Below are 26,658 nucleotides of genomic sequence, written 5' to 3'. Positions count from 1 at the left end.
AAGTTCAGAATTCTGCCTTTTTCAGATTAAACAATTGGCAGCAAGGTGAAAGCAGTTCGGGATTGTGTCTTGAAAAGCTTTGTAAGTTCTAGTCTTTAGCCAGGACAGCTGTAAACAAGATGAGGTAAGACCAAGTTTTCAGTCCTCAGTTGCATTTATTTGAAAAGTTCTTCATCAGTCTGTTTTTTGTTTTTTGGTTTTTTTTTTTATGTTAAAGAAAATTTATTTAGACAATACATGCATTACATAAAGATAGTGAAGAACATTATATATGGTAAGTACTTGGGTAAATATTATCCAAAATACTATTTGATTGTGGGAAGTTATTATGTAAAAATAGACTTAAAATTACATATGCTAATAAAAATTATTTAAACCTATTCTATAAACAAGAAAGAAGGCTCCTTGAAAGCATTCTAAGATGAATATTCTAAGATGAAAGGGAAAGGAAAATTTTTTATTGGATATTTTCTTCATTAACATTTCAAATGCTACCCCAAAAGTCCCCAATACCCTCCCCCTGTCCTGCTCCCCTACATACTCACTCCCACTTCTTGGCCCTGATGTTCCCCTCTCTTCCCAATGATGGCCAGCTAGGCCATCTTCTGCTACATATGTAGCTAGACACATGAGGTCTGTGGGTACTGATTAGTTCATATTGTTGTTCCACCTATAGGGTTGCAGACCTCTTCAGCTCTTGGATACTTTCTCTAGCTCCTATATTGGGGGTACTGTGTTCCATCCTATAGATGACTGTGAGCATCCTCTTCTGTATTTGCCAGGTATTGGCAAAACCTCACAGGAGACAGGTATATCAGGGTCCCTTCAGCAAAATCTTGCTGGCGTATGCAATAGTGTCTGCGTTTGGTGGCTGATTATGGGATGGACCCCCAGGTGGGGCAGTCTCTGGATGATCCATCCTTTCATCTTAGCTCCAAACTTTGTCTCTGCAAGTAGTTCCATGTATATTTTATTCCATATTCTAGGGAGGAATGAAGTATCCATACGTTGGTCTTTCTTCTTGATTTTCTTGTGTTTTGGAAGTTGTATCTTGGGTATTCTAGGTTTCTGGGATAATATCCACTTATCAGTGAGTGCATATCAAGTGACTTCTTTGTGATTGGGTTACCTCACTCAGGATGATACTCAGGAATTCAAGGCACATACCTAAACATGATAAAAGCAATCTACAGCAAACCAGTAGACAACATCAAAGTAAATGGTGAGAAGCTGGAAGTAATCCCACTAAAATCAACTGGCGGTTATCATGTAGAAGAATGAGACATGATCCATTCTTATCTCCTTGTACAAAGCTCAAGTCTAAGTGGATCAAAGAACTCCACATAAAACCAGAGGAAACTTATAGAGGAGAAAGTGGAGAAATGCATCGAAGATATGGGCACAGGGGAAAAATTCCTAAATAGAACACCAATGGCCTGTGCTATAAGACCAAGAATCAACAAATGGGACCTCATAAAATGGCAAAGCTATTGTAGGGCAAAAGATACTGTCAATAAGACAAAAAGTCCACCAACAGACTGGGAAAGAATTTTTACCAATCCTAAATCTTATAGGGGACTAATATCCAATATATATAAAGAGCCCAAGAAGCTGAACTCCAGAAATTCAAATAACCCCATTAAAAATGGGGTACAGAGCTAAACAAAGAATTCTCAACTGAGGAATACCAAATGGCTGAGAAACACCTGAAAAAATGTTCAGCATCTTTAATCATCAGGGAAATGCAAATCAAAACAACCTTGTGATTTAAACTCACACCAGTCAGAATGACTAGGATCAAAAATTCAGGTGACAGCAGATGCTGGCAAGGATGTGGAGAAAGAGGAACACTACTTCATTGCTGTTGGGATTGCAAGCTGGTACAACCACTCTGGAAATCAGTCTGGCTGTTCCTCAGAAAACTGTACATAGTACTACCACTAGATCCAGTAATACCTCTCCTGGGCATATACGTAGAAGATGTTCCAACTGGTAATAAGGACACATGCTCCACTATGTTCATAGCAGCCCTAATTATAACAGCCAGAAGCTGGAAAGAACCCAGATTTCCCTCAACAGAGGAATGGATACAGAAAATGTGGTGCATTTACACAATGGAGCTATTAAAACAATGAATTTATGAAATTCTTGGGCAAATGGATGTATCTGGAGGACTTCATGAGCCTGTTAACTGCTGGCATATGCTTATGTTTTAGCTCTGAAGAATGTGTGTCATCATCAAGAAGTACAGCTAAACTTCTAAAAATTGGTTTTTATTGTTCCTTCCACAGAGACCAAATCACTAGATCTGCTTCAGCCTACATACTATTGGGAATTCCACAGACCTTTGATTCTCTTTCTAGTCAACCATATGCTGATATGAGCTCTGGTTGAGAGGCTGAAATTGACATAGAGGGTATAAAAGGCCATACTCATTCAGCCATTCAGCATATACTATTACCTAGGTGGAAGACCAAGGTAAGGTGTTGTGTACAGTAAGAGAAAACAAGACATTTTGGCCTTGCATGACATTGAGACACAGAAAAACAGAGGAAGCAAGTTTTCTTTACCAATTGTGATAGCAATTTTTTTTTTCGAGACAGTGTTTCTCTGTATATCCTTGGCTATCCTGGAACTCACTCTTTAGATCAGGCTGGCCTCGAACTCAGAAATCCACCTGCCTCTGCCTCCCAAGTGCTGGGATTATTAGTGTGTGCCACCACTGCCTGGCAAAAATTCTATGATGACTCCAAATGACTCATGTTTTCACATAATCTCACTCTGTGGATTAGACAGGACCAGTGATGATACCATGTTCATGATTAGGTTACAAAATAGTACAAAGCTTTAAAAAAAAAACTACAATTTTATTAAAGTTCCCTAGAGAGTTGAATAGGGATATTCAAGGGGATTGTCTTCAAAACGACAATCTGGTGAGAGCTAGCCTATGATTCCATTGCAGAAGACATCTAAACAACTCACTGAACATAGAGAAGTCAAGCTAAGGCTCATTGAGAGCCTCCTATGAACTAGTGCTCATGGTAAGAGAAGGTACTCCAAGCACCACTAAAAGAGAAAGGTCAACACCAACCCAACTACAAACTCTTCGATCTACTATGGTGTTCTGTCTGCAAGATGTAATAGTTCAACAGGGACACAAAGGTTATGGGAGTAACTAACCAGTATCTGATTGAATTTAAGGCCCATTCCACGAGAAGGAACCCAAACCCAATGTTGCTCAATTGGCCAAGAATCTGGAACTATATAGGCCAGAGACTTAGGGGAAAACAAATACTATGCTGCTAAAGGAACATAGCAATAAAATGACTCCTAATATAATTATATTATACCTAAAAAACAGTGGCTTGCTTAGCCATCATCAGAGAAGGTTCCTTCTGCAGCAAATGGAAACAAATACTAAGGCCAACCTAGATATTGTGCAGACTAGAAATCTTAGGACATTCAGACCTAAACAGCATGTGTCCATCAAATCCCTCTCCTTAGGGCTCACAGAACCTTGCAAAAGAGGACGTAGAAAGACTCTAAGAGCTATAGGAGAGGGAGGATATTAAATAACCAAAGCCTTCTAGCACAACAGGACCGTTACATATATGAATTCACTGAGTCTATGGAAGGATACACAAAGCTTGCACCAGATGGCAATTCCAGAGTTGAGAGGAAAAGTTGACATAAGCCCCATTCTTAATCTCAAAGCTATCTTCAGGTAATAACCACTCACAAATGAAAATGTAGTTTTCACCAGTGGAATATAACTGGAAAATAAAAAACATACTTTAGGGTAAGCACCATGACCAGTTAGATGGCCAATAGAAAACAAATTAAGTTACACCTTTGGCAATAGTTTGTCTCATAAAGTTTTGACAATTTTTGTTTAAGATGGCTTCTAGTTTTGTGTTCTTAATGAGATTATTGGGTGTGTGTTTATATGTTTCTTGTAGACTTCGTTTTCTTTCTTCTATTTGTTTATTTTTATGTTCCTGTTCCATTTTGTTTCTTTTTAAGATTAATTTACTTTATTATTATTCTTTAGATTCCTGTTGTTTTTCTAATGAGAGACAGAGTGGGTATGGATTTGAACAGGTTGGGAGATGGTTCTGTTCTGGGAGGAGAATGGGGGTGGAAAAATCATAATCAGAACACACTGTGTAAGAAAAGCATATTTTAAGTAAAAGAAAAATAGAGAGGTCTGCAACCCTATTGGTGGAACAACAGTATGAACTAACCAGTAACCCTGGAGCTCGTGTTTCTAGCTGCATATGTAGCAGAAGATGACCTAGTTGGACATCACTGGGAAGAGAGGCCCCTTGGTCTTGCAAACTTTATATGCCTCAGTACAGGGGAACGCCAGGGCCAAGAAGTGGGAGTGAGTGGGTAGGGGAGTGAGGGGGGAGGGTATGTTGTTATGAACCACTACAGCGAATGTCTCAGGGTCACTCAGCTAAGTAATTCCAGGGAGTGGGCTTGATCAAAGTCATTCTCTTGGTCACTATTTAATATTTAATAAAGCTTGCTTAGAATTTGGCCCAAAATGATAGAAATGTAGGTTTAATATCACAGTTTGAATGAGCATAACCTATCATGGTGGTAAAGAACATGGCATGAAGCTGAGATTGAGAGGAAGTGGTGCTGAGCCATAAAACCTTAAAGCCCATCCCTGATAGCCCACTTCTTCCACTGATACTCTGTCTCCTGATATTCTTCCCACACAACACCAGCAGCAGGGAGCAAGCCTATGGATGTACAATTCTCATTAAATCCACGATTGCCACAGTGCTAAATTCCAATGGTGAGCCCGCAGAGGAATTCAGTTCTCAGTGAGACTATTACCGTGACATCTAATCTGGAACTAGGCCAAGGACTCTTGCCTGGGCTTCAATGTTTCTGAAACTGAGGCAATCAAAAGTGCTGCTTGAGTGGCTAGATGTGTGATAATTCGCTACACTGAAAGAATAACTCAATACATTAACCATTATCAACCAGCATTTGATGAAAAAGGTGAAGTTCACTGTATAAAAGATGTTGACTGCGTTTCGGAGAATGTGAGCTGAAATGTCCTCTTCATAAAATTCTCCACTACCAGGGTTAAGACATTCTAAAACAAGGATTAGCAGCTGAGGGTCTGTGGGGTGCGGGCCGCGTTGGCATGGAGGAGCTGAGCAGCGTGGGCGAGCAGGTCTTCGCCATTGCATCCTGAGCAAGGGCAAGCTGGAGTACCTGGTCAAGTGGTGCAGCTGGTCCTCCCAGTGAGTCTCTGACACAATAGCTAGGAGCCAGAAGAGAACATTTTTGACCCCCTGCTGCTCTTAGCCTTCCACAAGAAGGAACATGAGAAGGAGGTACAGAACCAGAAGAGAGGCAAGAGGCCCAGGGGCAGGCTGAGGAAGCTCACAGTCATGTCCTCCTGCAGCCGGCGCTCCAAGTTCAAGGAACCAGATGCACCGTCCAAGTCCAAATCCAACAGTTCATCCTCTTCCTCCACATCTTCCTCCTCTTCCTCAGACAAAGAAGACGACAGCGACCTAGACTCCAAGAGGGGCTCCCTGGGCCGTGAAACCCACCCAGTGCCTCAGAGAAAAGCCCAGATCCTGCTAGCCAAGCCAGAGCTGAAGGATCCCATTCTAACGAAACGGGGAAGCAAGCCTCTATCCCCAGAACAGAAGACAGCTTGGAGACCTGTCAGCCTAACCAAGATGCTAAAGACCACCAGGAAGGATCTGGGGACCTCAGCCGCCAACCTGCCCCCTCCACTCGGTGCTCCTGTGGTACGCCTGGCTGCCCTGAAGGCCCACACCAAAGAGGCCTGTGGTGGCCCCAGTACTATGTTGACCCCAGAGAACCTGGCCAGTCTGATGAAAGGCATGGCCGGGAGCCCCAGCAGAGCCGGCATCTGGCAGAGTCCTATCGTACACTAACTACATCGACCTCATGAGCCAGAGTCAGGTTCAGGCTGCCAGCCGACTGTCGCTCAAGGCCCAGGCCACCAACAAGTGCGGTCTCAGGCTAGACCTGAAAGTGAGGACGCAGAAGGGGGGGTGGGGCGGTTAGGGGTGAGCCCCGCAGGAGGCAAGAACCTCTAAGGATCCTGGCGGCGAAGCTGCAGAGCAGCAGAGAGGGAACAATTCGGGGAGCCCAGGTTCACATCTGGCACCCACTGAGGAGTTGAGAGCCATCAGGCCCTTGACTTGCAGAGCATCAAGAACGGTGTGCCTGGTGTGGGCCTGCTCGCTCGCCATGCCCCAGCCAAGGCTATTCCTGCTACCAACCCAGCCACAGGGAAAGGTCCTGGAAGCAGCCCCACAGGAGTAAACATGACCAACGCTCCCACAGACACCAACAAATGGAAAATACTGGCTTGCAAGGCAACGGCTCTTAGGGACACGGTTAAAAGCGTTGCTGCCTCCGGTGGGCAGGAGGGCCACACAGCCCCGGAGAAGGCCGAAAGCCACCTGCGCTGTCCGATCTGAGCACAGGAGAGGAGAATAGTAGCTCTGACTCAGACCCTGACTCGACCTCGCTTCCCAGTGCTGCGCATAACCTGTCCGTAGCTATCCAGACCAGCCAGAACTGGAAACCTACCCGCAGTCTCATAGAGCACGTCTTTGTCACGGATGTCACAGACAACCTCATCACTGTCACCGTGAAGGAGTCTCCCACTAGCGTGGGCCTCTTCAACTTGAGCTATTATTGAGACCATTGCCCAAGCCAGACCTGCCTTCCAGTCTCTGGTTTTGCTTTGATGTCTGACCTGGGGGCCAACTCTACCCTGTCCTGAGACTCAGGGCTGGAAAATGGCTTCCTGCTGATTCTACCTCTCTGGGCCTCCACTTCAGTCTGTCCTGTCACCTCAAGAAAGCCGGGTGGCCACTGACTTAAAAGCTACCTGCTTGGACATAGCATCCTTTTTACTCATCCCTCCTTAACCTAAAGAGACCCTCACCTCCCTGCCCAACTACTGTGAGGTGGAGGGGGGAGGCCTGATACAGCTCCCTCCCCAGGGCATTGAAGAGAGGGGTGGGGCTGGTAGGGCCTTCTCCCAAGTCCAGTCAGGGCAGGGCCTCTCTGGTGAGGGAGACACTCTATGCTTTGCAAGTAAGGCTACAGCTTCATTTTTTAAAAGGCTAATTAGTTGTGTGGTTGGGCTCAAGTACCCTGCAGAAATCTTCAGTCTTGCCCTGATGTGGTGTTCTCTCTAGCTGAGATTGACGTCCCAAAGCCCAGTCAGGATTTGGAGTCCTGACACACCTGGGTGCTACTGGATTTGGGAACAGAGCGGGCCATGTCCTTATTGCCTCCTTCAAGCAGGCCCAAGCCCTAGTGAGAAGTGACCCTGTTCCCCTCTGGATCCCGACCCATACCCCTGCTTTGGCCCACTAAATTGTGCCATAGTTCTGAGGTCCAACACTCCTGGGCTTGGGGAAGGAGCAGACTAGACACCCAGAGCAAGCTGAGATAGGCACTTGGAGTCCTGGGCAAGCAATCTTCCCTCATGTTGGACTTTTATTACTAGTGCCCCATAAGTCACCGTGGTGGCACCAGTGTGGGAATGCAGGTGTTTCGTGGGGGCCTGTCACCCTGCTGCCTGTCTAGACATCTCTAGACTACTGTGGAAGCATTTTCTGTAGTCAGTCTTGGTGCAGACCCCTGCCTGGTGAGTGGGCCACTCTTAGGTCCCATATTCCCTGACAATCCTCTCTAACATTTGAGAGCTTGGGTTTCCTCCCTATCTGAGAAAAGCCCTATGCCATTTGTGTGGTGGGGTCCTTTGGCAGCCCACCTGCCAAACGTCCCTCCCTGCCCTCAGCCTGGGTCTGCAACCTTTGTGCCAGACACTGCCTTTACAGACACCTCCCTGTCTCTTTGGGGTCCCATGAGCTGTTGGAGAAGTGACCCTGTTTGGGGATCTGGGTTGACTGGCTTTTGTTCCCTGCTGCCAGTCTCCAAACCCCAATTTGGTGCCTTTTATTTTACCTCTTATGTCAGTCCCAAAGTTGAAATCTACAAATCCTCTCCTCTCAGCCAGTTTGCCTTCTTGTGTGTTTTTCCTGCTGCTGTGACCACAGTGGTCTATGTCACAAAGTACATGTGTGTAGTACACCAGCGTTAGAGAAAATTGAAGCAGGAAATAATGTCTTAGCAGGTTACTACTAAGACAAAGTAGGTCTCCTATTACTAACTGTCTTGGGTGACTTAAATGGACCCCACCCCCACTTTGTAGTCTCATGCATTTGAATACTTGGTGCACAGTTGTTGGTGCTATGGGGTGAGGCTTAGGAGGTTCAGCCTTATTTGAGTAAGTGTGCCATAGGAGGTAGTCTTTGAAAGTCTAAGACTCATGCTTTTTCTTGTTTGCCCTTGTGTTTTATGCATGGGGTTCAAGATGTGAGCATTCAGCTTCCTATTCTTGCCACTATGGTTTTATTGTGCTTTCAATTACTGTAAAACCTCTGGGTCTGTAAGCCCAAGTAAATTTGTCGTCTGTAAGTCGCCATAGGTGTAGTGTCTTAGCACAGTAATAGATAACTAATACACTTTCCTTGGAACAGGACAAGCATTACTGATTTACTTCAGCTACTTGCAGTCTGCTACAGACCAATACTTTTGTAAAACTGAATTGCTACAAAATGAATGATTAAAACATAAACCATCTATAAATAGAATTGTATTGTTTGCCAGCAAATCACCAGATGCAAAGTTATCCTGGCAAATTGCTTCAAATTATTTTACTCACCCTCTACATTACTTTACTCATCATGAAAGGGATGGTTTCTGGTTCATTACTAGTTCACAAAACACACTGAAGCAAGCCTGATATCATCATCTCATTTTAAAGATGATCAGAGAGACTCAAGAATCCTTGATTTATCTTGGGCTCTCTGTACCAAGCTGTGATCTAAACTCTTGTAATCATTGCTTCTTCTAGTCTTCAAAATCCCTTTTGAATAAACAGTCTCTTATGTTATAGTCCAAGAAATATAATCTCATAAAATACCACACTCCTGTCAGTGCAGTAATACACCTGAGAATAATCAAGCATAATCAGGAATCTTTATTCTGGACCTATGTAATTCTTAGAATAACACTTCCATTGTATAAAAGTATTTCTTTACCCAACCACAAGTATATTGAAAGGAAAAAGGACTACGGAGTTATGCATCTTACTTTCAATTTGATAACTTTATAGGCACAGAGAAAGGTAGAGGGGAAAGTGGGGAGAGAAGGGAGGGAGAGAAGGAGGGAAAGAGAGAATGAATATGAATATGAATGCTGATACAAGAAGAACAATTGATATCGGCCCAGACCAAACCTGGACAGGATAAGCAGGGACTAGCTGAGTGAATTCAACAAGGAGGACATCCTTCCCATCCTACACTGCTGTGTTGACATTTTATTTTCCTTTGTCACTAGCAAATCAATGGTAAATGAATGCTATGGGAAGCTTTGTAAGTTCCAGGACACATCCATAGCAGGAGATATTTATTAGACACTTTATCTCATGTGGAAAGTAACACATTTATTTTAAAAAGTAAATCTAATTTCCAAACCTGAAATAGTAGTGTGGTTTTAGGTGGAAAGTGTCTATTAGTAAGGATGTCATCTTCTCTCATGTGAGAGAAAAATTTATGTTCTACCTCTTTGTCTGAGTAAGAAAAGCAAATAGGGCACCAGGGTATCAAGACTACTCTAGGGAAACATTCGTTCAATGTCAAGTTAATTGTCTTAAATCACTGTTTTATTACTCTATGGAGACTAATCCTATGTTTGCCTAGTAGATGGTAAACAATGACTACAAGCATCTATTATTAATAAGCATTCTATTAATTTTTAAATCCGGTGAACTCTCAGTCAATATTTTCCTGAAGCCCTGAGTTCAATTAATTAAATATGTTTAAAATGATATTCTTTTGTCTTTATTCATGAAATCAAATGCAAAATAAAGCACTTGCCAGCAGGGTCTACAATTTTAATGCTGAATATTAAAGATCTTTCAAATGCCCTTTGTTTAGTACATAGCACCTATATTCTTTTGAAATGAATTTCTCATGTGATTTTATATTTTTTAATATAACTTTTATTTTCTATTTCTTTTGTAATCTGCTTTGGCCATTGGGTATTGTCTCTGGATAACAGACAAATGTAATAAATTATTTCTAATCAAGAAAGACTCAGTCATTCTGTCAATATTTACTAGTGTTTAAGAGATATAAGGAAAAGTCTATTTGGCTTGGCAAAACATTATTTTTTTATATTGAATTGACATTGTATGGCAAAATTTATACACTGTGAACTGAAGAAGGACAGTGGTCTTGAAAGCAGCTGGTGATGACAGGTTGGCAAAGAGAGAAACAGTATATATAGATGGGAACTGTAGGACAGGAGTTCTAAGACTATGCCAGCAGGAAATATGCTGACTGAGAAGAAGCTAAGCAGAATACTGGGGACCTTAAAGTCCTTCCTGGCTTGTGTTAAGGACACCTGTGAGGCTGCAGATGACCCCAAACTCCAATGCTAGAGTTACATGATTATTTGTTTTGCACACTCAAGTGAACAAAAATGTCACTTACCTCCCCTTCCCCTACCAGGTCAAAGCTGCACAGAACTGCTGTACTGATCTCCATGAAAGCAAATATAAAAAAGAGCAAGAGTAAAGAACAAAACAAATGCCAATATATTTAAGAGTTGTCAGACAGGAGGGGGGAAGGGTTTGTTTTATATATGCATGTGGCAAAATAAAAATCAAGGCACCTTGTGGATGGTTTCAAGCTGTAGACTTTACTGTAAGACCTTTGCAGAAATGAGGCAAAGACTGAATACAAAACAGCTCCTACACCCAGATGCATCAGCATCTACTACAGGGAATTTGGAGAAAGTAGCACACTCACATATATTTCCAGATTTCATCCTCACTAAGTGCAAACATTGAAAATAATCACATGAATTAAAGTAGCTCGGTTCATACATTTCCCCAGATTCAGAGGTCAGAGATTTGGTTTTATTTTCCAAATGATTATAAAAATTCATATGAGTTATCATGTGGCAAAGTTTTGATAGGCAGATGTAGTAACTTGATAAACAATTTTCAGAACTGTGTCTAATCCAAACTATGCTGTGTCCTGAGGGCTCTGTAAAAGCAGAATCTGGTTAATGCTGCATGTCACAGGGAGCCTTATGCCCACACAAGCTGCTGCAGTATTTTTATGAGTGACCTTAATATGTCCAGATAAGTCAGTAAGCTAAATTATGTTTCAAGCTGAGTGAATAAAAATCACCATCCAGATATTATTCCTTTAAGATTGAAAGAAAAAATATTAATTTTTGGACTTGACATTTTTATTGCTAAAACCAACAAGCAAAATTGTGTATGTAGCTTTCTTTTTTGGCATTCCAAAAAAAAAAAAAAGAATTAGAGCTATTTACCATAACACACACACACACACACACACCGGAAGAGACAATATCAGGTTTTCCCAAGGCTAGTAAACTTCCATGTGAAATCCTAGCTCATTTGGGATATTGATTTTAATTCATAGGGTTTCAATGTGTAAAGTGTAAGGTGAGAGCAAAACCTGTCATTCCCTGGCAGACTTATTCTGAAGATGAAATGTATAAGCTACATAGAGGATAGTTGTGAGTTTTCCAACATTATCTTACACACAGAAACATTCATTGAATGCCTATGATTGTTATCTTTTATGCTGCTGCTCATATTGCAGATTGTAATTATTAGCTATGAACTGGCATCCTTATAGTGACCTAGAAATGCTAACTCATATATCTCCCGGTCCATCAGAGTTTCCAAATTCATTCTGTGGCCACATGAAAAAAAGAAGAGTTCAGGACTCTTGGGAATGCCCAAGAAATTTACATAGGTATGGATACATATATGAGGCAGAGAAAACTGCAGGACAGATGGCAGCAGAAACTAAGCTTTGCATTTTCATTCTTCCCCGGGGCTAGGAGGGACAAGGTCTGACACTCCAGGTAATGCTCAACAGGCAGCAGAAGTGGGCCAAAGTTCCCACCACCCAAAGTTTCATGATTTCCATCACATGCCTTAACAACTCCTACCATGTCTTAGGGTTGACTACATTCAGTCAGCATCTTAGAACATAGTAGGTTTTTAGTTACATGAATTTGCCCAGATGTAGGTTAATTATCAGTGTTGAGAACATGCTTAATACAGGCTAAGCTAAGCTATATGTGCCCTGGGTTAGGAATGTACTTAAAATGAATTTTGACTTAGGATATTCCTAGATTATATTAGATTTATTGGTACATGTGATGTAACATTCTTGTTGTTATTGTTATCTTGAAATAACCTATAGCCATATTGGAAGAATATTCATGAGACATTATTTCTATCATGTTGACCTGTGGGCATATCTATGGGAGACTGTCTTGATTGTTAATTGATGCAGGAAGACTCGGTCTACAGTGTACAACACCATTCCTGAAGTAATGAGTCCCGAACTATTAATATAAAACAAATCTAGATAATATCAAGAAAGGATGCATTTGTTCTGTTTGTTCTTTGGATGTGATTGATGTGACTAGCATGTGATGTCCTGCCTTGAGTTCCTCAAAATAATGGACTCTAACATCAAGTTCTAAATCAAATGTGTCCTTTCTTCCCCTTGCTTATTTTTATGCCACAGTATTTGTCTGAGTACCAGAAATAAAAGTAAGACAGTATATAACCCCATCACAAAACTTCTGCCTCGATCAGTTTCATAGAAGTGGAAAGTAAGACATAAAATCTAGAATTAGAAAGAGTAAATAACAGGAAGATAAAACTAACCCAATCATTGTTGCCAGGAGAGTAGAGGGCTGTAGGTAGAAAAGATTGCTTGGAACACAGACAGGCAGGCAGGCAAGCAGGCAGGCAGGCAGGCAGAGAAAGATGTTACAAGAGACTGCCATATGTAGAAACTCAGGTGTATGGAAGCTCTGAGAGGGAGAATGACTAATGATCTTAGTTTTCTTCCTTGTGAGACAGGAGTACAAAGGAGGTTCCAACATCTTCTGAACACAATAGGAGGAGGACTGTAAATACAGGGGCAGATTTTCCTGTCTCCAGGTGGTAGCCTGTCCTAAGGCAAGTGACTCTGATCACTTCAGTGCTCAGCAAGGTACAAAGAAACAGCAGACAAGGCTCAAGGTGATTAGAACTCTCTCCTCTAAAGGGCCTGAGAGGGGACCTTAGAAAGAAGGGCAATATCAGTTATACAAGTTGGTATTTCCTACTCTTGGAACACATGGCAAAGGTAGAAAATACTATTGCATTGTACTTCCTTTCATGAAACCACATGAGTCTGCTCCCAGAGGGCTGTGCATACCTCCTGCTTTTCCTTCTGAGCATCCCTTTGGGCTATGGTTCATTTTGCATCATTAGAGCCTTGATCCAAACTTCTCCAGGAAGTCCTCAGACTGCCTGTATAAGGAACCCCAGTCTCCACCTCCATTTCACAATTTCTTTCTTATCTTGCAAACATCTGTTGATTTTTGGTTTAAATTTGGTTTTGTCATGGAATATCTTAGTTTCTCCATCTATGGTAATTGAGAATTTTGCTGGGTATAGTATTCTGGGCTGGCACTTGTGTTCTCTTAGGGTCTGTATGAGATATGCCCAGGACATTTTAGATTTCATAGTCTCTAATGAGAAGTCTGGTGTGATTCTAATAGGTCTGCCTTGATATGTTACTTGATCTTTTCCCCTTACTGCTTTTAATATTCTATCTTTATTTAGTGCACTTATTGTTCTGATTATTATGTGTCGGAAGTAATTTCTTTTCTGTTCCAATCTATTTAGAGTTATATAGGCTTCTTGTATGTCCATGGACATCTATTTCTTTAGGTTAGGGAAGTTTTCTTCTATAATTTTGTTGAAGATATTTACTGGCCCTTTAAGTTGGGTATCTTCACTCTTTTCTATACCTATCATCCTTAGGTTTGGTCTTCTTATTGTTTCCTGGGTTTCCAGGATGTTTGGGGTTAGGAGCTTTTTTGGATTTTCCATTTTCTTTGACTGTTTTGTCAATGTTTTCTATCGTATCTTCTGCCCCTGAGATTCTCTCTTCTATCTCTTGTATTCTGTTTGTGATGCTTACATCTATTACTCTTGATCTCTTTCCTAGGTTTTCTATCTCCAGTGTTGTCTCCCTTTGTGATTTCTTTATTGTTTCTATTTCCAGTTTTAGATCCTGGATGGTTTTGCTCAATCCCTTCACCTGTTTGGTTGTGTTTTCCTATAATTCTTTAAGGAATTTTTGTGTTTCCTCTTTAAGAGGTTCTACCTTTTTGCCTGTGTTCTCCTGTATTTCTTTCTTTTTTTTTCTTCTTGGATTTTCGAGACAGGGTTTCTCTGTATAGCTCTGGCTGTCCTGGAACTCACTTTGTAGACCAGGCTGGCCTCGAACTCAGAAATCCACCTGCCTCTGCCTCCCAAGTGCTGGGATTAAAGGCGTGTGCCACCGCGCCCGGCTCTCCTGTATTTCTTAAGGTGGTTATTTATGTTCTTCTAAAAGTCTTCTATCATCATCATGAGACGTGATTTTAAATCAGAGTCTTGCTTTTCTGGTGTTTTGGGGTAACCAGGGCTTACTGTGGTTGGAGAACTGGGTTCTGATAATGCCAAGTAGCCTTGGTTTCTCTTGTTTATATTCTTGCCCTTGCCTTTTGCCTTGTGGTTATCTCTGGTGTTAGCTGTTCTTGCTGTCTCTAACTGTGGCTTGTCCCTCCTGCAAGCCTATGTGCCATTACTCCTGGGAGACCAGTCCTCCCTGGGAGAAATTTGGGTATAGAGTGATGTGGCACAGGGTCAGCTCGGGGATGCAGATAGAAATGATGTCCTCACCTGTTTATTAATTACATTTCATTGGATAAAAAAATACTGCCACTATAAAAATATCATTACTTTTTACAATACTAATTATGTATTATTAAATTATAACATTTTATTTATTTTTCCAGTTTGAATTGTGATTGTATATTTAATCAAAAAAAGTTCTTGTAGGTTCATGTAGTAATTTTACCATATGTAAAGGCCATGTACATCTAATAAGAAAATACAAAAGTATGTATTTCCAATTTTCAATAAAACATGAAATTATAGACACTTGCCTCAAAAATGAGTATCAACTTCATTAATATAAAATTTGTGTCTCAGTGTTTTGATTATGTCTCCTCTGTCTGAATAACTTTTTGTTTTAATGTTGGGCTGCAGTATAATCTTCATAAAAACATTATAAATGGCAATTAAACTCAACCTTTGCAATGCTGACAACACTTCTCTTTGAACAAATCTAGACAATAGCAGGAAACAGGTGCTCTGTCTGCTCTCTTCTGCTGCCTGGACAGCAGTTGTACAACACCTTTAACTGCAAGCAGCATCTGGTTTAAAATTAGCAAAATGTTACAATGTGTGCCACTTAGAATCAACGAGTTAAGCTACCGATTTCATGCTTGCCAACACACACCTTTAGCTTTACCATACAAAAATCTATAGGAGCAGGGACATTGCCTAATATCTCAGAAATTGATAACATAGTATGTTCTCAAAGAAAGCTGTTCTAAGACTGACCTGAGCTTGCCCTACAGATGTTCTTTACCATCCATGGTAGTGTAAGATGTGACAACTCTAAGTGAAACTCTGCTGTCAGCTTCTAACAAGTAGCTGTTCTGATCTAGAAATTGTGCCTTGAAGGTTGGCTGCCACCAGTAAGGAGGCATGCTATCTAATCTTTCTAGAGACATTTTCTCCATGTTTTCCTTTAAATATCGTAGACAACAATGAACTATGAAAACCCAAGAAACTTGGTGATATTTACTGGGATGAGATAACCTCTAGGCTAAAATTTTCATTTGCAGAAGTTTGACAGAGCAGAGATAAAACTGACAGTGGTACCACAACGGATGTTTAGATGTCTGTATGGAGAAGCCTAGTTAAAAGCTATGTTACTGGGCAGTGGTGGCACACTCCTTTAATCCCACCACTTGGGAGACAGAGGCAGGCAGATTTCTGAGTTTGGGGCTAGCCTGGTCTACAGAGTGAGTTCTAGGACAGCCAGGGCTACACAGAGAAACCCTGTCAAAAAACCCAAAAAACAAAAATCTATGCTGTCCTCATGTGGTTCAGGTTAGAGGCATAAAAGCAGGTGACATAGTAAGCATGACAAGATATGAGAAATATCAGCAATCTCTCTAGCTTCATGTAAGACTTTTATCTTTTTATCCCACAGTATTAAGTAGAAGTTAATAATTTTTAAGTTAATTTATTTCTGCTTTTTCATTCAGTGTTCTCTTTGTTTCCCTTTCACAGTAAGCTAGGTAAAATTGTACTTAACAAAATAGTGCTTAATATATTTCTAATAAAGCCAACTGAATCCATGAATTTCTCCAAAGAATCCACCCACATAGTAGAGAGAATTCATGTATGTGCCAGATAAATTCCAGACATAATTCCGAGATTTTCTTTCCCTTTGTTCCTTGACACCAAATCCACTGTGGTGTCTCCATCAGCTTTATCTCCACTCTGCCAGGCTTCTACAAATATGAATTTCAGTCAAGTAGTTATCCTATTGCAGACCAAACCAGCAAGCATCACATTTTGTTGTAGTTTAATGTCACCTAGGCTATGTAAGGGAAGCACTGGGGCCACGTCTTGGTTTTAAGACTAGAAGAGCGCATTTCTACTCACTGGAGGAGGTTAGTCTTCAGGACACAATTGTTAGATCAGAATAGCCATCTGCTGGAGTTGATGGAGAAACTGCATTCACAGGTGTTGCCTCTTGTCTGCTCTGGAGGGTAGAAGCCCCACTCTAAGATGGAGCAAATCTTCTTTCCTAAATAAATAGTTTGAATACCTACTGTGTTCTAGGATGCCAATAAATGCTGACAGGATACTAACAGTATACTAACCCACTTTCCTGCTCAAAGACCTCAAGTTGTCTCTGAAGCTCATCTTGCAAGCCCTTTCTCTCAAGTTCCCTGTTCACCATAATGTCTTCCTAGCTTCACTGCTTGCTTTGTCTTTTCATTTCTCTGCTGCTCTATTATAGAACATGAGTGAAACATGCTGATAGAACAGTGTACAAGGAAAGTAGTTTAAACCTGCTAGTTAATGAATGAATTATACTTTCATTTGGTGTGTACTGGAATGTGTGTGTGTGTGTGTGTGTTCACAGGTATGGGTGTCCTAAAAACTAATAAATGAGCAGTCTAACTGCCTAGTGTTAACTGCATCTGTCAGTATAAGATAGGTTATGCTGAGATAAGAAAATAACCTTGACTTGGCAGCTGCCTATCTCTGGGTGTTGATTGATTTGGTTTAATTTAAAACTGCTTGGATGATCTGTTTATACCTTTACTAGGGACACTCCAGGCTGCTTTAGTAGAGTAGCAAGCATATAGAAAGGATATAGTGGCTCTTGTCTAAAACTAGAATTGATAAGTCTCTCTTGCACAACTGTCCACTAGCTAGAGCTAGTTATGAAGATAAAACAAATATAATTCATAATTCAGTTTTCCTGAAGGAAGGAAGACTCAATCACAGCTTGCATGATGTAAGACCCAATCCAGTGGATTACCATCTCCAAAGGACTGATCTTGTTGTGGTAATTATTATTCTGGAGGTTGTTATACCCCTTTATTGCCTTTAAAGGATCCACTTCAGATCATTTAGTTCCCAAATAAACGACAAAGAAACCTTTAGATGTATTATAACCATAAAAGCACTAGAGCTGGCCAGATAGCTACCCTCTCTGCTATTTTGTCTACTTCTCTGTGGTGATCCCAATGATATCACTTGCCATGTTCTGCCAGGTCTGATCCTACCCTATCAGGCCAGCCCTCATGATCTGCCTATCCTATGGTTCCTTCCTCCTTCCTCCTCCTCTCCTTATATGATCCCTGTCTTAAATTCTAAGCTTGATACCTTTGCACTTCCCCCTCTCTTCTTCTCTTCATCTCAGGCTGAAGGCATCTTTATTAAGCAATCAGGAATAATGTAGTGGGGCAAGGTTTACACAAAAAAGCCTGTATACCTGAGAAATTACTTGTCTTGGGCCAACCAGGTCTTACCAGGTCTTAGAATACAGTATTTAGTACTTGAATACACCAACCCCCCACAATCAGCTGTTTTCTGCCTTGAGATATTTGCATTTACTCCCTCCATGCCTACTTCTGGCCTTTGGCAAGCCTCTTCATTAGCTTCACCAAGTCTCCTTCCACACATCACTTCTCCATAGCACTTTTAACTTGTGGAAACCATACCTGTCATTGAATAGCATTCTTTAGTTCTCTTCATACAAAAAGGTGACCCCACAGATGTACAAACGTTGTCTCCACTGGCCACAACTGTATATTGAGGGCCTAATGCAATGCATGTTAACATAGTAATTATATAAGTATAATCTCATTAAAAACAAAGATTAAGTGACTTCCAGCAGCTAATAAGGTTGAAGCCAACAATGGCATACTCCAGTTTTGGTTAATACCTTTAGTCTGGGAAATCATAAGAAACATGTAATAAAACAGAAATTATTGTGATTTCACCAAGATTTTATTAAAAATTCTTAGGTAATAAAGTCGATGAAATTCTTAAGATCTGGGGGACATTTGGGGATAACATTTTTGTGACCTTGTTTTAAAAGTCATATTGTTCAGCAGTTTTAAAACTCTTTACATTTCCAGATTCAATGTGGTAGAATAACAGGGAAGATGCCCAATGATAACTTCTGACTTTATCAGCATCAGTGCACACACTCAGGTTTGACATTATGTTTGTGAAGACTGTTCTATATTTTTCTTAGGATGTTATTGGCATATTTCACTATGCGCATCCATGTTCTGATTCACACCTAAATATCAGTCCTTGAGTTAAACAAAGGTTGTAAGCATTAGAATTCATTGTGATGCTACTAATTGCTACACAGTATACTAGGTGAGCTTAGAACAAATACTAGGGTATGAGTTCAATTCTATCTACAGTTTTAAAACCATAAAAAGATACTGAGGCATGCACAATATGCCATTATGAGGCAGAGCTCTGATTCCTTTAATTCCTTGCATTCAGGGTCAATGTATCTCATTTTCCAAACACATGAGCTGGTAAAATGGAATATACCTAGCAGCCATCTCTTAGTTACTGGTGTTCATCCATGGCAGAGGAAAGATCTGTGCAGTTCACACTCAGGCTTGCTTCTTGTCCTTCCTAAGAAATTTGATACCACATTCACCACTTCTATCAGATAACCCTAAAATAGATAATAAATAGAAATGCAGGCATTATTTTTTTAAAGTGTTTTGTTTCTTGTTTCCTCTACCTTTTATAAATATAATCTCAGCTGTGTGTATATTTCTGTGTTTTGCATACTTAAACACATACATCTCTTCTCAAACACGAGCAATATCACCTCTGGAGTACCACATTCAAGGTGACTACTGAAAAGCATATGCATTATCATGTGACCATGTGCATCATTTCTTTACAGATATTAAGCATCTATAAAAATCAAAATAATAATTTCCTAATAACACTTTTAAATAAAGAATTTTGGTGGATTAGAAACACTATCATATAAAAAGTATAATCCCAAACTAGAATAACATGGCTTCCCAGAAGTTCAACTAATTCAAGCTATGAATCTCAGGATCACTAGGTAGAAGTCATACTGGTTTTGAGTATCTCAAGGTTTCAAGTCCACAAACTAGATTACTTCAACCCCTCATAGTCACCCAACCATTAAGAAACTCCAGTGTATCAGGCCATGTGCTAAGCTCCAAGAGTTCATTCTCCATGTGGTCAATAAACTTTCAGCCAGTATTTTGTTTAATACCTAAAATTAATATGTTTAATATCTGAATCAAAAAATATTCTCTTCCAAGCAACAGAATTTACTCATTTAGAGTACATGCAAGGAACAAAGCAAATGAGCTCCCTGGAACCTGAGGCTGTGTGTATTTAATCTGATCTCACTAGGGCCAGAAGCTCAGCCATAAAATTATAAAACAGAGGCCTACATTTTACCTTTCCAGAAGTCATGACTGACAGACAGCATTTTCTTTGTTTTTCTCAACTGGTTACCCCAAATGGATAATAGTATTTTTCCTGGTTTAGTCTTCTCTGACCTCCTATACTGACAACTCTTGAATTTGAATAAATAATAAATCTGACTCTATACTTAAACTGTGAGTTGAGATTAATGGGCCTCTATAGATCATTTTAAGGAGCCTGGCTTCATACACAACTATACTCTAACTAAACTAAGAATGTCACTGTAGCTAACAAAAAGCCTCAGTCAATAATAGTGGCTGGCCTCTGAGCCAGTACCTCAAGACTACCACATTAGTTCTAGTTAATATTAAAGGCCCACTGCAGCAACCAGAAATCTTTGCAAGCTATTTCCTGACTTCTTTTTCTTTATAAAATTATTTCACCACATTAGATGGTCTGCATTTGAGGAACAGCTTTGTTCTGAAGTACAGCTCAGTTCTAGAATTTGTTTCTTGTTCAAGTAAACTTTTAAATAGAAATGACCTACTTATGTATCGTAATCTTAAAAACAAATTTGAGGCCCAAAGAGTATTAAATTAATTAATCTAGCCTAATAAGAGTGTGTCTTCATCAATGTCTGGAGTTAGAGGTCAGCGGAATTCTCTCCTAATTGATTGGATGATAAAGATGACTCCACCAATCATGGAGTGAGGAGGCGGGCCTTCCAGGTTCAAAAGAGGAAGAGGCAACGCAGAAGGAGGGCCCTTCTTTGGGGATAGCAAAGGTAGAAATCAGGCAAAATGTAGACGAGGGTCTGTGAGATCGGTTGGGGTAATCCACCAGAACCTGCCGCTGGAAGATTTCTAACATAAAATAGTTAACGAGTTCTAGACGGTAGATATCGCTCCCACAGATTATGTTGATCCTAAACTAAGATTGTCTTGTGTTTTCCTTTTCACAGAGACTAAGCTGAACTCCAGGAAAAAGGTAACCACAGCAGAGAGTCGGATGGTGAGAGTGGCCCCCAACTAGCCACGGAAATTTGGGAGTACTGCGCGGGTTGGGCCGCAGCTAGCCACAAGGATTGCATGACTCAGAAAACAGTGGTTCAGTGGCAGGCATGGGAAGTTGGGTGGACCACTGCTTGGGGAAAGCCATGAGGGTGGGGAGACCACTGCGACCGGAGAGAGTAGCTGGGGATAGCGAGGATTTATTTTTAATAAATACACACAGCAAGAAAATCCACTGCTCTCTGAGCAGAATACCCATAAAGATGAAGGAAACAAATGCATGACTATGTCTGTTCTATTACTAATTAAGCTGGAATTCACATTTGGATAAATTGATATCTTAAAACAGAACAATATCAAGGAGAAAATAGTCCTAAATAAATAACTAACCTGACAATGGGTTATATAGCACACAGTGGTAGGTGCTATAGAGAACACAACCAAGTCCAAAGCCTGGGCCAGCCAATGCTCGGACATTTAGCTCTCTTTTACAAACATCTAGATGGAGGAGGAAAAATAGCATAGGAAGTGATACACCATGTGGGAGGGAGGGAAAGAGTGAAAGGAAAGGAATATATGAAACTCCAGAGTAAGACAGAACATGCTATTTTCCAGAGATGCCAAGAGACTAGCAAAAACCAAAGCTCAAAGTATATATCTATACAAAGCCTGACTCACATACCATTGGAGAAGTTTGAAAGAACCAGGTCTTGGGGCCTATCTACAATGGGATTTGGCTAAATTGAAAAAAAAATTAAAAGGAGGAGTGGTCTGTTCTGTGCCTCATCTATTTGGTAAAGGTAATGAACCCATAGGCCAAGATAATGGATTGCTGTAAGAGGTAAGAGTGCCATTCACCACACTGAAGAGCTTGTAAAAACTAGGGTGAGCTTTGTTCTGTGTATCTGAAAAGAGTTATGAGATATAGATAAGGGATATGAAATATAGTGGTCAGAAAAAAAGACAACAGTCACAAGAAGTGGAGAGATGGGTTGACTATGAAATCAGATCCCAACAGCTATAGAAACATAGGCCTGCAGCCCTTAGCTCTCCAGAGTTCAAGGCAAGGATTCACAGAGAAAACAATTCTAGATTTGGAATCTGACAGGAGAATGAGAGTGACTCTTGTTGATGTGTGGCCTGGAAGATAATCTAAGAATGTGTATTCCACAAAAATGACTCTGAAAACCTGAGCTTGGGAACCTGGAAAGGGAGGACATTATAGACTATGCAGCCACTTTGGGATTCAATCCGCAGAGATTGGGGTCAGCAAAATAACTAAAGCCATTATGAGTTCATGATCCAGCTACTGTCATACACAGATTATAAACATCATCAGCCATTTCTATATCACATCTTCAGCTTCCTATCATGTGTGGTAGATGCCATGAATGTCTTTACCTTCCTTTCTTCACAAAACCAAAAAGTCTTTATCTCTGAGTCTATATCATAATGTCTATGTTTGAAAAGTAAGGAACTGTCGTATGGAGAAAAGAACAAAGGAAATTCTAATTAAAGATAAAAGATGCATAGTCTGCCTTAGAGTTTTCATTGCTCTGAAGAGACACCATTAACAAGGCAACTCTTATAAACAACATTTATTGATGATGGCTTACACATTCAGAAGTTCAGTCCATTATCGCCAAATCAAGAACATGGCAACTTCCTGGCAGGCATGGAGCAGGAGGAACTGAGAATTCTGCATCTTGATCTTACTTCAACCTGGAGAAAAACTGACTCTTCCACACTGGATGGAGATTCAAAACCCACTCCCTCAGTGACATACTTTCTCCAAGAAAGCCATACCTCCTAACAGTACAGTTCCCTATGGGCCAGACATATTCAAATTACCACATAATCCTTTGGCAATATCCACTCATTTAATCCCTTAATGGGGATTAAATAGATGAATGTTCTTAAATATGAAACGTTAGGTGTCATGGTTGCTTTTTAGAAAATACATGTATATTACTTTGGAAAAATAAATATTTTTTTAATGAAATCATGACATGAGAACAAGATTCAGTTTGAATGTGACTTTTCACAACCATCATCTTTCCAGTAGTAAATAACATAAAAATCTAGTTAGGCTGCACACCCAAATCGGAAACAAAAGAAACCTCCCAAACCAGCTAACTAATTGTGTTTAATCTCTCTTTTCTCTACCATTTTCTCCTTGCCCCACTGTAATTTGTCATTGCATTTCTGTTTCACTGAAATAAAAACGTCCAGAGTGTTCTCTTATGCCTGATTAAAAAGTAATAATTTGAGTAAACTCCATAAAAATACCTGAGATCATATCCACAGAATTTGAAATAAGGAGGCTCTTGAGAATGTCAGTAGTACAGTCTCATACTCTGAAAACACACAGACATAGTACCATATTACAGAATGTTCCAGAAGGAAACCTACTCCTCAGTAGCTGAACTTGGGTAACAACCAAGTGCCCCCACTGTCTTTTGGTCTAATGATGGTGTATATATCTTCTTTGGTATATCTTCTTTTTAAAAAATTTTATTTATTTTTATTTTTTATTTGATATTTTCCTTATTTACATTTCAAATGTTTTTGTCTTTCCAGGTCTCACCTTCTGAAAACCCCTATCCCATTCCAACTCCCACCCCGGCCTCTATGAGGGTGCTCCCCCACCCCACCCCCCCGCCCCCGCACCCTCTCCCATCCTCCTGCCCTGGCATTCTCCTACACTGGTCCATTGAACACCCTCATGCCTGGGGGGTCTCTCCTCCCACTGATGTACAACAAGGCCATCTTCTCCCACATATGTGGCCAATGCCATGGGTTGCTCCATGGGTATACTTCGGTTGGTGATCTAGTCCCTGGGAGCATGAAGGGGACAGGCCTGTTGACACTGTTGCGACCTCCATGGAGCTGCAAACCCCTTAGCTCCTTTAGTCCGTTCTCCGTTTCCTCAATCAGGGACTCCTGTGTGTCAAACAGGGTCTGAGGAACCACCTATGGAGAGAATGAAGAGCGAGAGACACAAGGAAGGACAGCAAGTCTGATTGATCAAGCTGTCAAATTTTTATTATTCCCAGGCAGGTTTTATGCCCACAAGCAGGGTATGGGGATGGGGGTGACACAGAATCGCTTTGTTTCTGGGAGAACGGACCTGTTCCCAAAAGCAGGAAAAGTTCAGCAGGAGAAACGGAACAGAATGGATTGCTAGTTACATGTCCACAAGATCTATAGCTATTTGTTCTTAACTGGGGGTAGTACTTTCCCATAGAGTCTTCAACTTTTTCCCATAGAAATCTCAACTAAACTAGTACTTTTCCAGTAACTAGGCCAAGACTTTGTAAATAAGCACTTATGACTGACAAGGCAGTTAACATTCAAACAGGGTCACTCCCAACACCTGAGCTCAGTCCAATGGTTGGCTGCAAGCTTCCTTCTCTGTATTTGTAAGGCTCTGGCAGAGCATCTCAGGGAACAGCCATATCAGACTCCTATCAGTAAGCACTTCCTGGCATCCACAGTAATATCTGGGTTTTGTGGCTGTATATTGGATGGATTACCAGGTGGGACAGTCTCTGGATGTCCTTTCCTTCAGTCTCTTCTCCACACTTTGTCTCCATATTTTCTCCTGTGAATATTTTGTTCACCCTTCTAGGAAGCACTTAAGCATCCACATTTTGGTCTTCCTTCTTCTTAGGCTTCATATGGTCTGTGAATTGAATCCTTGGTACATCAAACTTTCGGGCTAATATCCATTTATCAGTAAGTACATACCATATTCGTTCCTTTGTGACTGAGTCACATCATTCAGGATGATATTCTCAAGTTCCATCAATTTGCCTGCGAATTTCATGAAGGCATTGTTTTTAATGGTTGAGCAGTAGTCCATTGTGTAAATATACCACATTTTCTGTATCCATCCCTCTGTTAAGGGACATCTGGGTTATTTCCAGCTTCTGGCTATTATAAATAAGACTGCTATGAATACAGTGGAGCATGTGTCCTTATTACAAGTTGGAAAATCTTCGAGATATATGTCCAGGAGTGGTATACTGGTACAGTGGTACAGCTGTATCTGATTTTATGTGGAGGTCCTTGCTCCACTTGGACTTGAGCTTTGTCTAAGGGGATAAGAATGGATCAGTTTGCTTTCTTCTGCATGCTAACTACCAGTTGAACCAGCACCATTTGTTGAAAATGCTGTCTTTTGTGCACTGGATGGGTTTAGCTTATTTGTCAAAGATCAAGTGACCATAGGTGTGTGGGTTCATTTCTGGGTCTTCAATTCTATTCCATTGATCTGCCTGCCTGTCATTGTATCAATCCCATGCAGCTTTTCCAGTATTGCTCTGTAGTACAGCTTGAGGTCCAGGGTGCTGATTCCCCAAGAAGTTCTTTTATTGTTGAGAATAGTTTTCACTCTCTTTGGTTTTTTGTTATTCCAGATGAATTTGAGACTTGCTCTTTCTAACTCTCTGAAGAATTGAGTTGGAAATTTGAAGGGGATTGCATTGAATCTGTAGATTGCTTTTATCAAGATGGCCATTTTTACTATATTAATCCGGCCAATCCATGAGCATGGGAGATCTTTCCATTTTCTGGGGTCTTCTTTGATTTCTTCTTCAGAGACTTGAAGATCTTGTCATATAGATCTTTCACTTGTTTGGTTAGAGTCAGAACACGATACTTTATATTGATTGTAACTATAGTGAAGGGCATTGTTTCCCTAATTTCTTTCTCAACCGGTTTATCCTTTGAGTATAAGAAGACTCCTGATTTGTTTGAGTTAATTTTCTGTCCGGCAACTTTGTTGAAGCTGTTCATCAGCTGTAGGAGTTCTCTAGTGGAGTTTTTGGGGTCACTTAAGTATACTATCATATCATCTGCAAATAGTGATATTTTTAATTCTTCCTTTCCAATTTATATTGCTTTAACCTTCTTTTGTTATCTAATTGCTCTAGCTAGAACTGCAAGTATTATAGTGAATAGATAGGGCGAGAGAGGGCAGCCTTGTCTAGTCCCTAATTTTAATGGGATTGCTTCAAATTTCTCTCCATTTAAATTGTTGTTGCCTATTAGTTTGCTGTATATTGCCTTTATTATGTTTAGGTATGACACTTGGATTCCTGATCTTTTCAAGACTTTCAACATGCTGGGATGTTGAATTTTGTCAAATGCCTTTTAAGCCATCTAATGAAATGATCATTTTTTTTATTGTTTCCTTTGAGTTTGTTTATGTAGTGGATTACATTGATGGATTTCTATATATTGAACCATCCCTGCATTCCCAGAATAAAACCTACATTATCGTGATGAATAATCATTTTGATGTGTTCTTGAATTTGGTTGGCAAGGATTTTCTTGAGTATTTTTGCATAGATATTCATAAGGACAATTGTCCTGAAATTCCCTTTCTTTTTTGGCATTGGTGTGGTTTGTGTGAAGTCAGCATAATTATGGCCTCATAGAATGAATTGGGTAATGTTCCTTCTGTTTCTATTTTGTGGAATAGTTTGAAGAGTATTGGTATTAGATCTTCTTTGAAGATCTGATAGAATTCTGCAACAAACCCATCTGGTCCTGGATTTTATTTTATTTTTTTGAGGTGGGGTGTGGGGGAACTTTAGATGATTTCTTCTATTTCTTTAGGGATAATGGAAT

At 40.4% G+C, this 26,658-nt stretch overlaps 1 protein-coding gene and 1 pseudogene across 3 annotated transcripts in view; one reads left to right on the top strand and one right to left on the bottom strand.

The window, feature by feature from the left end:
* The window catches only part of Pdgfd (platelet derived growth factor D), a 243,813-nt gene that overhangs the window by 177,809 nt on the left and 39,346 nt on the right, over positions 1-26,658 (bottom strand). The window lies entirely within an intron of this gene.
* Positions 5,096-6,913, top strand: LOC110301588 (chromobox protein homolog 2 pseudogene; annotated as a pseudogene).

Source organism: Mus caroli, unplaced genomic scaffold (genome assembly GCF_978045245.1).
Source record: "Mus caroli unplaced genomic scaffold, Mus_caroli_1 scaffold_11, whole genome shotgun sequence".
Classification (NCBI taxonomy): Eukaryota; Metazoa; Chordata; class Mammalia; order Rodentia; family Muridae; genus Mus; species Mus caroli.
The sequence above is the reverse complement of the archived record's forward strand: the minus strand, read 5'-3'. Positions and strand labels throughout refer to the sequence as shown.